This window comes from Stegodyphus dumicola, chromosome 5, assembly GCF_044657685.1.
Source record: "Stegodyphus dumicola isolate Sdum_Otavi_A_Nest chromosome 5, ASM4465768v1".
Lineage (NCBI taxonomy): Eukaryota > Metazoa > Arthropoda > Arachnida > Araneae > Eresidae > Stegodyphus > Stegodyphus dumicola.
Window position 1 is genome coordinate 146,205,943 of NC_140772.1, and position 19,004 is coordinate 146,224,946.

General features: G+C 29.8%; 2 protein-coding genes across 17 annotated transcripts in view; one reads left to right on the forward strand and one right to left on the reverse strand.

Annotated features, from left to right (window-relative positions):
* LOC146997283 (uncharacterized) overlaps positions 1-19,004 on the reverse strand; it is a 39,531-nt gene that overhangs the window by 19,696 nt on the left and 831 nt on the right. For 3 of the 7 annotated variants that reach the window (XM_085816292.1, XM_085816293.1, XM_085816294.1), the window contains exons 1-4: positions 15,496-15,652; positions 6,767-6,987; positions 3,554-3,651; positions 1,602-1,784 (exon numbers count right to left, since the gene is read on the reverse strand). The gene's annotated coding sequence lies outside the window, so the exon portion shown is untranslated. Of the gene's footprint in view, positions 1-1,601; positions 1,845-3,553; positions 3,652-6,766; positions 6,988-15,495; positions 15,656-19,004 lie in introns of those variants that run through there. The other 4 variants (XM_085816297.1, XM_085816295.1, XM_085816298.1 and 1 more) reach the window with 4 other exon arrangements.
* Positions 15,951-19,004, forward strand: part of LOC146997284 (inositol polyphosphate-5-phosphatase A-like) — a 108,160-nt gene continuing 105,106 nt past the window's right edge. For 9 of the 10 annotated variants that reach the window (XR_015040958.1, XM_085816326.1, XM_085816324.1 and 6 more), the window contains exon 1: positions 15,951-16,071. The gene's annotated coding sequence lies outside the window, so the exon portion shown is untranslated. The remainder of the gene's footprint in view (positions 16,072-19,004) is intronic. The other variant, XM_085816319.1, reaches the window with a different exon arrangement.

Consider the following 19,004-nt stretch of genomic DNA (forward strand, 5'->3'; position numbering starts at 1 on the left):
TACTTCTTTGTGTTTATTATAAATGTGCGAAATGTGAAAAAATGAACACGTGAAAAAAATGTGTGTAGCTACTAAACATATTTTCCTGATAAATGAGCAAGAGCAAAAAATTACTTCTTTGTGTTTATTACTATGTGATTTTATGAATTAAGAAATGTGAAATATTATTAAATGACTTCAAACACTACTTTCTACCCTAAATCTGGTTTACTACTTTTAAAGATAATATTTATTACTTTTCAATCCTCTTCAGCTCCAATATGTGTCTCCTACTAACAACAAATTAGCCACCCCTTTTTACTGCATTGTCTTCTTCATATAAATGCAAGTTTTATATACTAATTCCAGCTATTGCATTATAAAGAATTTAGTCTACGGAAAAGTCACTTCATGTTGTCATTATGCTGCCAGAGTATAACTTTGAAATTTTAAATGAAAAAACTGAGAATGCAAATGTCCTTTTAAAACAAATGCTAACAAAATGCAAAAAAGAAAACTCTATTATAATACAGAAATAAAAAATTGCAAGTAACTTCTTTTCTTGATATTTTCTGTCACATTGCAAATACTAAGTAAATCTTTCATTTTCTAAAGTATTAATCCTAGAAATGATTTCCAGTTACAGAGGTTTTTAAAACAAGATAGAGAAAGTTATCAAAATAAATTCAATTATGTATATAAAAGAAGTCTATAAATATAAAATCAAATATTGTATATGGTATCGGTAGCACAAAAATTCCAAGTAAAATATTCATTATGCCTAATCTTGTATATATGCATGTATGTAGGTGGGTACCTATATATTTATTTAGACACATAAATATGGCTGACAAATTCACAAAAATATTCAAGAATGAATTTTCTGACTTAGATACCATTTCAATGCTTAAATTTTCAAACAAATTTAGGGAGCATTTAAAAGACAAAAATGCTTGTTCGGCAATTAATGGTTCTATATTATAAATTTGTATCATATGTTATGAAATTTGTAGCTTGCCCACTGAATTCTTACATCACATAGAATTCAATAGTAGATTCACATTTAGAATTCTCAATAGTGTGTTAAATGTTGCCACAAATTTTCCTACTTTCTATTGTCATTTCTGAATTCATCATATCAATGCATAGCTTTCTTAACAAAATGACCTGCTAATTATCTTTGTCTTTTTAACTTTATTATTAAGCATCCCTTTCTTTGCACTTACCCCACACAAAATTCAATAGCAAAATCACAAAATTTTTAAAAGCAGCATATCATTAGGATTCCTGATATAGTATTAAGTGTTGCCAAAATATTTTTTTTAATTTCCTATATCATTTCTTTGAAAATAATACATAACAATAACATTTAGAGGCAGTATCCTTTTATTTGAAAAGTAACGTGAACATGAAAGTGGTGCGGAGAAAAATGAGAAGCGAGCACATCTGGCGATAGTAAAAAATTAAAAATAGAAACATCTACATAAACCTACCATACCAGAGTTCAGTTTTTACTATAAAAATAACCATTTCTCTCATAAAATGAGTCAATGGTTAATAATTTAACTTAAATGGGCAACACAATATCTAACAGAACTTAAAAATACACTCAATTTTCTCACCTCAGAGTATGGCCCAAACCACCAGTTTGTAGGATCAAGTTCCTTGCTCTCAAATCATCCAATAACTCAAATGCATTGATTTCAGAACCATCAATAGAAATGTCATCATCTAATGCAGGCATCTTCAAAGAAACCTGATGGTTGCCACCAACGACTTCCAGTTGATGCCATTCTCAGGAAGAACTATAGGATAAACATGAGCAAGAGAATAATTCAGTTCATGTAGTAGATGCCATTGTATGCCTGAGAAATGAGCAAAATAATTGAAAATTTTAAAAAATTAATAAAAAGTGAAATAACTAAATATTACTGAAATAGTGAAACCATTTTAATGCATTAAAAATATTTTTTGTGCGTATGTGTGTACTTATAAATATTTATGGGGCAAGAAAATAAAAATTCAGCACTAGAAACTGATGGATGATTGTCAATCAAATGGTAACTTTAATGTACATTTTAAATTGCAACAATGTATTGTTCAGTTAATGAAGCAAAGAGAACTTGAATGATTCTTCTTTTTAGTGGCAACCAAATTGCTGATAAAAAATCTGAAATTTTAACAACTGTTTCTATGCAGTGGTTTTATTGTTATATATAAATACCAGCATTTAGTTACTTTCTTCAAGTGTCTGCTCACAACAATGAAGCAGGAAATGAAATAAGAACTGGATAATAACAAAAGCCTTCATATGCAGAAAATGTTTCATTCACCTTTTTTGTATATTATATGCACAATGAAGTGCATATGCATATCTACACAATGCTATTCATCCCTAAGGATAAATATCATTATACAGATATTCTGGTACTGCTGCCTCATTTTTGAACATGTGAAGATAGTCCCTTAGGATATGCACAAGTGTAAGTTTAGCATCTTGAAGCAATTGCTAAAAATCCTGATCATTCAAGAAGCAATCTTGAATGATCATGATCTTCGTAGTCTCAGCCATAATCATGTGTAGCCAATAACACTAAACCTTAGTTCAGGTGATCACCTAACTACATGAGCAATCCAGACAGGGTGCCTCATTTAGTTGACTCTTTACACCTGATTAGATAAATTGTGACTACTTATTTCTTTGTACAGACTTCAGAAGCCAAAGAACTGTGATAGTACCACATCCAACAGCATGCCACTGTATCAGCATCTGCCTTCTATGAGTTGTAGAACACAATGACTGGTTCATTGATGAATGGAAGCAAGTGGCATGCAGGTATGAGTCTTGATTCCAAATGCATTAAGCTGACTTTAAGGTTAGAAATACGGTACTATCCTTATGAAGCCAAACTTTCAATGTGCCAGTCTGAAAATGGACAAGGTCATGATGATTGTGATGATTCAGTGATGGTTCGAGACAGCTTCCTTGACAATGTTTGGGATCTTTGCTATTTGAACCAACAAGTATGTGAAACTGCTCAAAAGTCACATTTCTTATCACTTTTCTGCTATCTGGATGAAAATAGAGTGTTCCAAAAAGACAATTTCTCCCCTGAGGAGCATTTTACAGAATTCTCTTTTCTGAAATGGCCACCAAGAACCCAAATTTATTAAATCCTTTGGTATATCTTGAAGGAAGAGGTGCGATCCAATCATCCAACATCACAGTGTTCTTAATTCATTCATGGGAAATCCTAGATGTTTGGCACGGCTTACCCCTGAAACATTTCTGCTGACTTTTTGAAAGTAAGCCTCAGCATGTGATAGACATTGTCAGGGTTAACAGAGAAATAACTTATTACTAATCAAGTATCCCTAATACAGTGACACTTCAGCAGACATGATTACGTGAATACTATGTATAATATTTTAATAATTATAAATGCATTACTTAATAATTTTTTTAAAGTAAAGGAAGAATGGCATTATGTAAAAATAATGGAATAACTCAAAAACATTTTCAAGCATTTAAATAATATCTCATGTAATATTCAATTTGATAAAACATATTTACCACCATTTGTAGAAAATTGTAAGTATGCACTGTTGTTCCTAGAAGTTGCACCAATGCATGCCAGATTGTCTCCATATCTTCCAATTCGTACAATAAATCTGATGAATCAAAAAAAAAAAAAAAACAAAAAAAAAAAAAACCATTAAACATATTTTATTACAAATGAAATAGATTTTATGTTCTTATGCAAGATCATAAAAAAGGTAATGCAGTATTCAGAATGATGATGTCCACTTTCAGTCAGTGGAAGTTGAGCTGAAAAGGAAAATAAATTACTTTTAGCCAAAAATTGTCTCCCACGTAAAGAAACAGGTGCAAGTAACCAAACACTTAGCAACTTTGGCCTGGACTTGGCAGTTTTCCTCTTCTCCAAGTTATCCATATGAACAACTTTACCTGAATGTCTGCTTTTCTCAGTTTTTTGCTCATTTGGTCAAAAACTGTTAAATTTGGCATATTAATGGACAGTAATTCTTTCTTTGACAGAACAGTCAAAAATCTCTAAAATACAATTCATATGAATTTGATCATATTTAGAATAAATTTTAGTTTATAATTAAAATTAAAGAAATACGTCTTAAGTTTGGCTATAGTATTTCAAGCAAGAAATTATTCAACAATGATGAGATACATTTATATGAATTTGAGATAGATTAACTGTATCACTTGTCAAATTGTTGTCACCAAATATTAGCATCCTGTATTATTTTTAAAGAAATTAAATAAAGAAGGATCTACATGAATTTATGCATGTTTCTTGCATTGTGAAAAAACAACCGTAGAGCAATCAAATATTGAATAATGCAGTCCTCCACCCAAACATGCGCATCTGGAAGTCCAAAATTTGAATTTGTTTTATTATCTATTTCACGTTTTACAAAAATTTAATATATTTTTGGTTAACAGACTCAATGATTTCAAACCAAGCAGTGGCAACACCGTATGAGTTTGGTGTTTGGCTGCTTTTAAATATCTTGCGATTTTGCTGTCAAATTGAATTTAATGTGGTAAAAGTGAACACTGATATAGAGCTCATATAATAAACTGAGAAAAGACTGAAAAAAATTGAAAAATTGCAGAATGTATTCCTAATATATGTCTTTTATGCTGTCTCAACAGTTAAAGCCCATTCTATAAACAATTTGCTCAAAGTCCAGAAATGAATTTTCTGGTCTTTTATTAATATTTCAACAATTTAATGTATTTTATGCATTTTGAAATTATAATATGCATAAATATACTATGAAAAACGAAGTTGATGATACGTATAAACAAGCATCATAGCATGATATTTGAATTATACATTTAACTTAGTTATATATTTAATTATACAAATTAAACTACTGCTTATTATAAAGAAAACTATATTTAAGGAGGCAAAGAGTTGCATGTGGCTGTTCAGTTTACTGGAGGAAATTTTGATGAATTATAAAATTTCTGACCACACCCCAAATTATGATAAAAACTTAACAGTGCTTTGTATTTTCAGTTTGTTTGTTTAATAGTTTTTATGGGGAAGCACAATATTCTTAAAGTGAAGATGCCTTAATGGAAGACCTTTTAAGGGAAACTGTCTCCCATTCACATTACACAAGGAGAAAAGTAAGAAAATGTCCATGTAGCCAGTTAATTTGGGAGCATCGCATTTTCTGAACTGACGAAAATTTTAACAAACTGAAATGAAATTTCAGAAACATTTTCCTAGCAAAATGCGTAAAAGAAAAATTAATCTTATCCCTTAGACACATTTTTTAGTAACTTTGCTACTCAGTCATTTGAGCAGCTTTCTCATTTTATTGGAATGTTTGTATAATTAATCAAACATTTTATTTTGTGTTATATTCATATTTTACATATTTTTCATTTAACATTTCATATATTTTTCGCTTTTTCCATGAAAAATGAGTTCAAATCAAAATTCCAAATTGTCTCACATGTTGAACTCACAATATGATCTCACAAGCTTTTGAGATTATATTTTAATACTATTTATAATGTCTTTAAAGCTTTAACTATTCTAATTAATGCTGATTGCAATTTATGTATCTAACACAGAAATATCAAATATGAGATTAAACTACAAAGTCAGAATGTAGCCATTTGCCATGTATGTTATGCTTGCTGTTTCATTTCATTTTAAAATAATAATTTAGAGGTATATGCATCAGTGAAATTTTTTTTATAATTTATCCTATGAAATTTAATTAAATTAAATAACTGCAAATTAAAATGAAAGTACTGCCTTCCAGGAATAGAATTTGAATTTACTGTTGTCTACTCATTTTTTAAAATAGTATGTTGAAGACAGAAATCTCAAGGTAGCTGAATAAACTAATTACTTTTAAAACTTATTAAGGAAGAGAGTTATTTATAAATCCATGCATTTTAACTTTCTTTAAGTTAATTTGTCTAGATTCTTTTTAAATCAAAATTATATAGAATAACATGTTTAATTTTTCCTCTTCAAGTAAGAACGCGAGTAAAATGCAAATAGAAGAAAACACAAATAGCCTGCTCTGTAGAGGCTAAAAGTTAGTGCTGTTAATTAATATGCAAAATTTGGCAAATAGTTGCCAAATATAAGCCAGTTGAAGACATGCAACTTAAGCAAAAGTTAACACCCAAGTAAGACAGGTAGAGATGCAAGATATTTTCTCAATGGAAAGGTATTATTTACTTGCAACCTGCCTCATTTCCCTTTCTGTGTGGAGGAGGGGAAGAAATTTCTGCTCTGAGTATACTAATTTCCCTTTCGGCTAATCTTCCACTGACTGAAAAGACACCAAATCATTCAAAATATCTCACCAATGTTCAGAAAAAATATGTTTTCTGTAATATGCAGAAACCGGTTTATTTGATTATGACAAAGCATGTCTATGTGCATATATCCCAAAACAATTAGAAATAAAATTAATCAGTCCATTTTATAAAAAGAGCCATAAAGAAAAAGTGTTACTTAGTGTTCGGTGTCTGAAAGAGTATTGCTTGGCAGCATTGTTTTACGCCAAGCAGAGTTTGGCTTTAGTGTAACCCTAAAGTTATTTCGTTTTTGCCTTATTAGTATGTATGATTTTTGACTTGATGTGGGAGCATATGGTTGTTCGCTTTTAACTAAGTTACATAGGTAACTATAAGCACATGCGTGTGCTAGTATTCAATAATGTTGCTTTTGTTAAAATAAATTTGTTATTGTTAATATTACAGTCCACTTACTGAAGTTAAGTTTCATTAAATAAGTTGGAGCTATCTTCGGCAGGAACAGCATCTCATAAATCTAAATCAACTGCCTCCAGAATTCTTGGGCCTGGACCACAGAAAACAACAGCAGTATCTTCCACAAGAACAGAACACAGGTATGCTATTCTTCCACCTACTACATAATTGCAATATGTTGGATCAAGACTTGCTTCATGGAAACTTTCTTTTAGAAATGTCTAAAATAAAAGAAATAAGAATAATAAATATTTCCACCTTAAATATACAATGAAAGACACAGTATTAATAAACATTAATTCCCTTTTGTATACTAAATTTTTTGATGAAACAAGTTCTAATCAGATTCAGCAAAGCCACACAAATATTTCCACAAAAATAATTATTATGTTACTATTATTTGCAGGTAAACAGCCTCAAATATTTAAATAAAGCATACAACTAAGAGGTCCATGATGAGTAAACCAGGTGTAATTATGAGGGTAGTGTGCGAGTTCATAATAAATTTACGTATAATAATTTTTATCAGTTTTTATTTATTTACGGTGTCAATTACGATTTTAAAATAACTGTGTTTGTCTTATTGAATAAAATTCAGGTACACAAATAAATGATTACGACAATGCATGCAAGGATTATCCAGTCCTGGAGGCTTCCTTTTATTTAGCACTTCTTAAATTAAACTCATTCATGTTTGCAACATACAGAGAGAAGTACATGAGGAAAGCAATGAAAATATTCACACAGATAATATTTGAACTGAAATAGAATGAAATGCCAATGTACAATTACTTTATCCACTTGATTTATGACACATAAATAAATTTGTGTTAACAGTTGAATACTCATCCAGAAAGTTGTATTTGTCAGCAATTTTCAAATGTATTTTATTTTTATTGCATGCAAACATTTGGTCATGAACCTCAGTAGTAATTTCTGCTTAATTAATTTATTGCGTTCATACATATACTGAATTACAAAAGCCCTAATATAATATATTTAAAAGAAACAGTAAACTACATATATAGTTGCTAATTTGTGATGCAATGAAACTTGTTAATAAATGATATCTAAATAAATTTAAAATCAAAAAATTCTCATTGATGATGACTAGAAGCTTCAGTCAATTTAACAGTACAATTTTGTTCCTACAATCATAATTCTAGACATGGCAAAAGAAAAACTCTGGCACTTAGGAATTTTTATGATGAATGGCTTTCAAAATAGCTTTGTTTAATTATTTAGATTTATTTGCCAATGTATGCAGTAAAAGACTAATAATGCAGTAATAGACTAATGAATCTAATAAGGATGCATTTTCTTATATTTAGTAACAAACAAAATACACAAGTTTGTTTTCAATACCTGACAAAATGTAGGCAAAAGCTATTCCATAGTGATTTAAAAAATTGACTGGACAGCTATAGCTACGAAGCATGGACAGTATAGCAACATTTTAAAAAGTTTTCTGAAGTCAATTAACTTCTGTCCCTTTAAAAGTAATCCTCTTCTACATTCATATGTCATTCTAGCATTAGAATCATGTCTGGAATGCCTATGCCAAAAATTATTTAGCCAAAAATTTCATGCTACACAAGAACGTAAATTTAACCAGTTATGATTTAGAAATTTACACTTCTCCTTTTCATTTCCCTATCAGAATGCAAACTAGTTCGAGAAAACTTGAGGATTACAGATTTTAAGACAAAGCCTGTTTCTGCTTCTCGAGGCCACATTTACTAGATTTCACTATCTCAGTAATTTATTATTATATCTATCTCACTATCTCAGATAAGATCACAGTCCAAAGTCTCTGGCTTTGGATTGCGACTGCTGACATTTAAATTGTTATGCTGGTGAGAAGTTTGAGCCAACTTCCCATTAAATGAATTGTGCAATATTTGATTACTGGATTAGTTTTAATTTGAATTTGAATGTGACTTTTAAGATAGCTTGCGACAAGTCATTGTTTGACTTTGTTAAACATGAGATGTGCAGTTCAAGGATCTGATTTAATAAAAAGGTTATATTTTAACCATCAGAAGTCTTTGTCAGTATCTTCAGCCAAGCAATAATTCACTTCAAGTCCATTAGGAGTTTGAATATCAGTTTATGCTGCGAAAGAGCATCAAACTCTATACACTGAAGAGAGATTTTTTTCATTTCTACCTTCAAAAAGTGAATACAGCAAGCTACTGTGTATTGTGTAGGTTGTATTTTATGAACAAAAAGCAAGGAAAAGGTGGGAGCATGCTACCCAATGAAAATGTACCTTTAAGCACACTTCATGAAGATTTTATAGGACCATTACTATAAACAAACAAGAATTATAGCCATATTTTGACCCCTGTAGATGCTTTTATAAAGTTTGTCTAGCTGTATCAGTAAAGCTGACATCAGCCCAAGATTCATCTTTGGAGATCCTTTTAGAATAATTACAAACAGAGATACGGCTTTCACCTCAAAGAACTGCCCAGATGATTACTATGCAAAAGAAAAAAAACCCAGTACATATTCTAAACTACAGGCATTCTGTGAGGAAATGGTCAAGCAGAAAGTATCCATTGAACTTTCATTCTAGTCTTAGCCAAATTGTCTACTGAAGATCCAATAAAATGACACAAGTATGTTGCAGATGCCCAATGCATATTAAACAGCCCTAACTGCAGAAGCACTAGGAGATCAGCATTTGTCAGCAATCTGTCAGCAAAATACATTTTATTAAAGCAAGCAATTGATACAGCAGCAGAATATTACAAAGACTACTTTTTAAGGATACAAGCGCCCTCCCCCTCTTTTATTCTATGGCATCTGGAGCCAAACCTCATGCAGACATAAGGAAGAAACAGAAATAAGTGATTATCATTTACAAGAAAATTGTTTTTAACAGCTTATTATTTTTTTCAATTCAGTGTGACCATAACATTAGAAATGTAAAATTATAAAGAGACATAGAAAGGTGAATGCATTTCAGATTTATGATGCCATCTAAACCAATAGTAGAAAAAAAAATTAATGAAAATATGTCTTATAAAAAAATTAAACACACATGAAACAAAAAAACCTATGAAAAAATTACTTTTATTCACCCATTAAATATTAAAACTGCTAATGATGTGATGTTTGGTTCAGCAAAGTTTAAAACTGATTATATTTTATTCATTGTTACCTCAATAACTCCTCCAGAAAAAAAAAAAAAAAAAAAAAAAGGATCAGTTGAATCAAAATTTTCATCTAACAGATTAGCACGATCTGCAGCACTGCTTATGATGGTGCTGTCAATTGCCCAACATACCTTCAAAGTTCTTCTACCACTTACAGATTCTTGATACCACTGAATACAAATATCAGTTGATTTTGCAGAGGCAGGTAAACCCAGTATATGTATTGTTATTTAAACTGCAGGTTAAAATATGAAATAAAATTATGTAGAATAATTACTTCAAATTATTATTAAAACTCTATCTTTTTCATCTTTATACAGTTTCAAGGAATAAACATAACTTCAGGAATAGACCATCCTTAGATATATGAAATACTAATAAAAAAATAAATATTTTAGAAAATCAGTTTCTTACATTCAAATATTATTTTAGCTACAGTAGCTGAGAACAATGGGGTGCCCATTTGTTCCAAGCTAACTGGAACAGATTTATCTTGAATAATGCTGTTGTGAATATTTGTAAACATCTGAATCCTTTCTGATTACACTTTTTGTTTTTCTGCATTCTTGTGGTGTTCTATTCATTTATTGTTTTTAGGCTGATAATTTTGGGGTTTACTTGATTTCATCATTCATTTCCTTTATTCCTTGGCAGCAATTTTTGCCACCCATTTGGGAATGAGAACTTGTCAACTTGGTGCTTTTATGGGAGATTTGCAAAAACACATTTTCAAAGCCAGGGTTCGTACACATTTCTGTACACGGAAATTAAGTATTTTTAAAGACTTTTAAGGACCATTAATGAAAAAAAATTAAGGACCTATGAACAAATGGGAACTGAATAAATTCAGATAAAAATATTATCTATGCCTGAACTTCACTTTTGTAACACCATCCTAAAAATAATATATAGATCCATAAGTAGGATGCATTATTATTAAGCATACCTTAATTAACATTATAATTAATAAGTGTGAGAATAAAATTAACTTTATGGAATTTATCAAGTAGCATTAAATATTTTACACTTATAATAATTGGACATATTTGAAAGAAGATAAGTGGCATTTTATTTATGTTTTACAAATAGTTAGCTTTATGTTTATTATTATTATTAATGTTTCATTTTGTAACATACTCACTCAGTCTAGAGATTTAATAAATAGTAAACAGATTTTATGTCAAGGGGCATAGGTTAAAATGAAATCATAATTAGCATGATTCATAACAAAAGACTGGTTGTTGTCATCATTGCTTAGAAAGAGACCTGCTGATCAAAACAAACCTGAGAGGCCTGATGTAGGCACGGTTGGCAGGTTATGAAAGTTAGCTGGGCTCCGTCTGACGCAGTTACTGTCATAATTCCATGTAGATTTTCAGGGGTTGCGACTCAGATAATATACTTTAAGGTTCTAATAAGCCAATAAAGCATCAGAGGTGATAAGTTATTTTTCAGTATTTTAAGTGTCACGAGATGCGAAGAATAAGTTTTACATAAGTTTTTACATTTTTGTGTTTTATGTTGTGATCACGGTAAGGCTTAATGAAAGGCAATAACTCGCTTTAATATGCAGAGATAATTTTTAAAGGTAAGTAGTTAGTTATAAGTAATTAAATTAGGTATTAGATAAAAATAAATAAAATAAATAAAATTTAAAAAATAAATAAATAAATAAAATTTAATAGTTAAAAAATAAATAAAATTTAATAGTGACCATGTAAATCCATAATGACTGAGGTTATCTAATCTCAGTCATTATAGATTTACATGGTCACTATTAAATTTTATTTATTTTTTAACAATATTTGTTAAAAAAGGCCCTAGTAAAATCACAATCTAATGAAATTTCACAGTTTAAAATACCTATAATTTATGACATTGATTCTAAAACGATATTAGGATAATTACACATTAAAAGCTACAAAACCATTTATGTTTTGTAGCAACAACACTCAACAAAATAGTTACGCATCTTTTTAATTTGAAGCCTTTCCAGACATTTTGAGTAATTTATATCGATTTCCTTCTCTTGAACCATCTTTACTAACAATTATAAATTTGTCTCAATATGCGAAAGAATGTCCTCACTAATTTCTGCGTGTTTTATCTCCTAACCTGTCAACCTCTCCACAATGTACTTATGAGGGTTTATTTGATCTGGTAAAAGTTAAATAGCCCAAAAACCCCTGACAGTTGTGAAGCAAATTATTGCTGTGTCTGAAAGTAACTACAAAGTCAGACAAAGCTTCTTATTTAAAAAGAACTTAGAACATAGAGGCATGTTCTTATGCTAACAAAATCAACTGCAGCTCGTGGTGATGTAATTAAACAAGAAGAGTCAAATTCAAACTAAAAATATCAACTAGCGGTCAAAGACTATACAACTTAATTTCATTTAACTCACTCTATCGTTGTAACAAACTCAAATGTCGGCAGCGGTAATGCAATTAGCCCGGATAAAGATCTAGACACACATAACTTTTTCTACATCTACATGTGTGTGGCCTTCTAAATAAGGGTGCGTCTTATATGCCAGTGTGTCTTACATGCCGTCAAATACGGTAAATAGTGCAAGTTAAAATTTAACAAAATACGAAGAGATAAATTAAAATTTAATATGATTTTTAATATAATTTTATTAGTAAAAATAAAATTTTCAAGATGTAATTTCTACTGAAATTTTGCTCAGGTACATAAAAGAAGTGTAGGGCTCCGGGTAGAATTATGATTTAACTGCAAAACTAAGAAGTACCGGAGCTGGGCTCCTGTGAGCTTGGTCGCAAATTAAGCTCTGGAGAAAACTGATGCATATTCTGAGAATTCTGAATACTCTGAGACAATTACATGGGAAAAACTCGATAAATATCATAAAAAATTTTAAAATAGATTTTTAATTAATTACATAGCTATTTTGCTTTTGCTAAGAAATGTTTTAGAATAGGTGCTTTACAGCATTATACCTTGCTTATTTTTCACATTCAAAAATATTGTATAATAAGTGGCCAAAATGGAACTTTATAATATGACAGCAAAAAATACAAATGCTTTATTTTAATGTTATTTCTTAAATACAATTCCAAAATATTACCATTATTTAAATGAAATTTATCAATGTTACAATGTTCTGAAAAATATCATTGAAAAATTCCCAGATCTCGGAAATAAAAATTTTCTATAGAAACTGATCTTAAAATCGCCAAAATGTTGATAAATCGGCAAATTTAGAACCATTTAATAAAAAAATTCACATCTCCAAAAAGCAAAAAGTTCTTTAAGAACTCTTCATTATAAAAAATGAAATAATTTCGAAATGCTTATGTTTCACTTCGTGCTCAGAAACTCGAGTATCCCACTATTTATATTAGAAATAGAAATTGCAGAATCGCCCACTGCTTGCAGCATTTTTAATATTTACACATACACGATATCCATGTACACGTCGACCTATTTTCACTTAAAAAAACATCCCAGAATTTCACAAAAATGGCATTGCACACACTCTTGACTTTATCCACGTACATTGCTAAAGCCCTAGCTATTTATCGCCTTACCAAAATGTCGCCAAACTACCTGTTACCATATTCCAAAGATTAGCCTTTCCTTCGAAAATGAAAAACCCTCCCATTTTTCAACCAAAGTTCTATCAAGCATTATCATTTATATTTCCTGTAGTAATAATGCTGACTTACTGTGTCCGATTGCATTAAGGCATAGGATTTTAAAATTAATGCCTCAATGAGTTGTAAATACGAATTAAATTCTTTAAAAAATTTTAAAGAATTTAATTCGTAAAATTTTATTGTTTATATGGGAAAATATAAAGACATGGAAAAAATTGTATGCAAAGAATAAAAATTGAAAGTCTCTGCTAAGTATTCATTCGATAGTAAGCTATTATGAAAATACCTGCATCAGTTTATAGTTTTATCATTAAAAAAAAATTTGGCAAGCCACGTATTAAAGTCTCCAAATTAGATTAATTTAATTAAATATCTGCATTTGATTTTCACTTTTAACTACCGATCATTGCAATACTTTCACGTGAATCCACAAGTTATTGCTCAAATATGTCGCCAAGCTGAGGCAGCGATATTTAACACAAATGATTATTAAATTTCATAAACTCTTACATAAAAAATAAAATGATTTACACAAAATAAAGGAAGCACTTCCGCAGAGAACCCGGTAAATGTAAACATCGCCAACTTTGGCGATAATAGTTTAAATCTGGTAACCCAGCAGATTTATCCTATTCGCTTGTTCGAAGTTTGCAACCATTCCTCTTGCGTTCATTTTGTTGAATTATCACTGTCGTTATTCGCATTTGCAGATTTTCGTAGATAGATGCCGGTTCTCGGTTCAGGATGAAAGGAAGAAAATACGGTGGTGAATGCTAATTTGTAACATGGCTGTTTACATTGTGTTCTTAATTATTAACAGCTCTAAGAACTATGAGGTTTCCAACCTCTAAAATAATTTGTTTCCGTAGGCCGCAAAAATGTGCATGTGCATTTTAAATAACCAAGTAATGCTTTTATTTTTATTATTGTTTATTGTCATCTAAAATTATGAGAATAAATCAATTTTTATAGTGTAAAATTTTAACAAGGTAATATATTGTTAATGCTTTTCTAACAATAACCTTTCAGAGGATGGCAGGTGTGACATAAATAGATGATTAAATTGAAATAAAAAATATTATTGATTATCTAAGATGACAGAATAAATTGATGTATCACCATAGTCATCAGAATTAGCAAACCACTGCTGGTGAAAGGAATATATTGTTTTCTGTGTTAAATGGAATTTAAGACAAATTTTTTTTCGTTTATCACGTTTAACCGGTTAATTTCAGTATATTAATACTAATTGATATTTATTAAATGAATTTTTATTTCCGTTATAAATGCTTATATATTGTCTTATGCTTAATATATTCTTTTCTCTGCTAACTTGAATTTAATACAAATTTATTTTCGTATATCACGTTTAACCGGTTAGTTTTACATCTACATGCTTATTATCTGTGAATTTTTACTACCATATGCTTAATATATTGTTTTGTCGGCTAACTTGAATTTACATGCAGTAAAAATCACGTTTACAGAATATAAGGTTTACGGCTCGGCTCATAGTCGCTAAACCGCTAGCTTGGCGAGTAAAAATGCAACGGCGCCAACGGGTTCTCTGCGGATGAAAACCCAAAATAAATATTTCTAAAAAAGCATTTCATAACAAAAAAGAAAAAAAAAAAAAAAAAAAAAAAAAATTTTTTTTGCAGGTTAAAGGAATTTTAGAAATGCGAGAAATATTCATATTTGAAACTTAATTGCAAGTCAGTATGAAGTTTTTAATGTACAAAATAACTTTCAAGTATAGTTTTAACTTATGCTGTTTTTCAAGATAAACATAGCGGAATCGAAATAAATATGAAAGGAATAAAACAAGTATTTAGTGATGATAAGAAAAATGATAGTAAATAAAGGTTCAACTGAAATCTGGTTCAATCATTCTTTTAATCATGCAGAAATTCTAGACAGTAGGGTAAAAAATAATTAAACTTACTTGTCTTATGAACAACTTACTCGGAGTGGCTCTAATCAATTTTCGTATTTAAACCGCTCAAAGCATATGTAAACAAAACATCCCTGTTGCCATAACAATTTTACATTATAATGAACATATTAAATTATTAGTCCAAAGAGGCTTATTCCCTAAAGGACGATTGTTTTCGTTTTGCAATTTTGCGTTGAATGAATATAAATGTCCGTTTCACTTTTCAAAATGTGGCCACCAAATGTTAGAGTATATATTATATTTGAAGAAATTAAAACATGAAAAATTCGAGTGGCTCCTAAACACTATACCATCTGGGGGCAAAATCTTTTTATTATAAATTAATTTTAATATAAAAGTTATTTTAACATATGTGCGTTTAAGAAAAGAGCAGCGAAAATTTCCCAAAATCGCAAGCAGATAAATTTTGGCAGCATAGTTTTGTCAAAAATTGCGCGATTTGGCAACAGTGCGTTGCAACTTGATTCGCTGTTTGTAGCTGCGCCAAAGAACTAACTTTTAAAATCATGTATTTAACAGCTTTTGACACTAACATATTTTCTGAAGCAGGGCAGAATTTGAAAGGTAAATCCTCTTGGAAAACCAAAAAAGATGTCTTGTAGAATATAATACAGTATTATCAATTAATTACATAACTGCTTTTCTCTTACTTGAAACAGAACTTTATTAATCTTGTGAGATATTTAGTCCAAGGCAGTTTAATTATAATATTGTTTTTCAAACTTTTAATATTAGGTATATATATATTGTAATAGATGAGTAAGAATTAAGGATACAGTGGATATTTAGCTGAGGTATGCTAATCATCCTAAATGCTACTATTTATCCTGTGATATATCTATATAATATAATAGTATATAATAGTAATATATATAATATAAATATTTAGGAAGTGAAAAATTTCCACACTTTTTTTAAAAAATTAGAATCTTTATTGATTATTTATAATGGGAATATTTCTGTTCCATTTTATTTCTCGCTTCCTGTTAAATAGTCTTAAAATTTGTTTTAATTAAAAATAAATAAAAGTTGTAGATTGATAGAAGCTTTCCATAATGTGAAACAACCTTTCCATGAATACGTTTCTTCCCGTAATGTTATGCAACTGCAACTTTAAAATATTAGATTATGTTAATTAAAATTTGGGTAAAATCCTAGGAGAGCCCTTGGCGACAAACTGGGAAAGTGCAGAATGTCTGCGTGTTTCTCAAAATTGCCAACTTAAAAATGGCAAGTAAACAAATTGCACAAACTTGGTATCCATGTACACATCGACCTGTTTTCACTTAAAAAAAATCCCAGAATTGCACAAACTTGGCACTGCACACTCTCTTGGCTTTGTCCATGTACACATCAATATGTGCCATATAAATATGTTATATATGGTGCATATTGTATAATATATGTTATTAAATGTGGACTTTAAATAAAATTTTTAGAGTCCACATTAATAACATTGCAACAGCAAAAATTGCAAATATGGTGCAAGTTAGATCATTTTTAAATGCATATATTTATATTAATTGCATTAATTGTATATGTTTATTATATGAATATTTTAAATGTCTGTTTTATCATTCATTATTAATATATGAACATTTCTGTTTTGATTGTTCTGTTCAATGTATCTTTGATTTTAATTTCACTTTTAAATTTTAGCACCATAATTTTATCAAAGTCTTCTGAAATTTAGTCACAATTTCACTCAATCAAATCTAACAGTGTAGTTCACAGATGCAGCATAAAAACTATGTCAAATAACAGTCACTAAGGTGTATGGATTACGTTTTTCATGCCATCTGTTTTGTTTATTTCATACTTATGACTGCATAAGAAGACTTACATGAAACAAATGTGTCACAAGCAGTGACACTGAGATGTTGTTTCACATAAAACTGAGAAGTACAGCACTAATTAGCACTGTAATTGTTAAAGAAAGTATCCTAGCTTTTAAAAAGCTTTGTTGCATGTAATGTGAACTTAATTACTTTATCATTTTAAGAATAAGAAGGGTTTGTGTGTTTATTTAATTCATAATGCAAAGCATGCAAGGGCTAGCTGAAAAAGGCATGCTTTTGTGAATAATTTCTAGGGCAATTAGGCTCATATTTACATCACTTAAGGAAAACCATGAAAATGTCACAAAATTCACAAAACACATGCGAAAAAAAATAACCTGCACAGCCAGCTCATTTTTCAGGATTTGAGCCGAGATTTAACTACTACTATTCAGCCCTCTGAATTACTTGTAAGACTAAATATGTAATATGTAATATCATGTAATAAAAAGTTAACTGTGTGTTGTGTGGCAGGATTGCTTTCTCAAGTATCAAGATAGGAAATACTATTCTTTTCTAAATCTATTCTTTTTTTTTAAGTGTTTGGTCATGGTATTATTCATTACATGTACTTTCCATAATTCATGTAGAATACTAATATTTCTACTACAAGTGTCTTTTTTTTTTTTTTTTTAAAGTGTTTTGCTTGTTGATATTCTCAAAATCGTATCTGATAATTAGTATAGTAATAGGTATAAATACAATAGATGTATATAATCGATCAGGAGTGGCCACAACTGCATATTTACACTATTCTAAAATAGGTGAAGTAGGTTTCAGACAACAAGAAATGTGGATTCCAAACAATCATTCAGTGACGATGTTAGTTCAATAAGAGTAATAAATTACTGAAATAAATTACTTAAGATATTAAATAAGAGTAATAAAATATTAAATTATTAAATAAGAGTAATAAATTACTGAAATAATTAGCCTGTAATAAATTACTGAATGCATGACTTTTAATACATCCATTTTACATAAACAGTTTTTCAGTGTTATTTTTTTTAAAATTTACTTGCAGTACAACTCTAATATATGCCCTAATTTCACCAAATGTGCCGATATGTGTTCTGCGCTGGTTTTTGGCGCGATTGCGTGTTCTATGGCAACCCCGTTGATATTGAAAAATTTTTCGCTGGAGCTCGTTGATTCGCCTCTGTGTCTGAGAAGATGGGAGAGAAACATAAAATGGTAGTTGTTGAATTGGAAGTTCGGCAAAAGGAAATATCATTGTGGCTATCCTGTTGAGGGGTAGTGGGTATTTGGAAGTGTGGAAAGAGGGTCTGGGAGATTATTTTTAATGGCAGTGCATGATAGAAGTAGGGATTTGTGATTTTATTTATTTGTGAACCATAGTATAAATTTTCTGGATAGTGTGTCTGGCTGTCATGTAAATACGATAGTGATTACGTGGCGGCATGTTAAAGGCGGTATGAAATTTATATTTCTGCTATTCGAAAACGCATTAATTCATGGTAAGTGCATTTTATTTTATCCTTGTTCTTATTTTGTAGAATGTTATGTTCTTTAGTATGAATTTCTGTCGTTATTGTTGTTTTTTTAAATTGTTTGAAATTTATTTTAGTTTATTTTGTTGTTTAATGTCTAGACTGTGCAATTTGTAGATGTTTTTTAAAGTTGAAACAGAACGCTGTG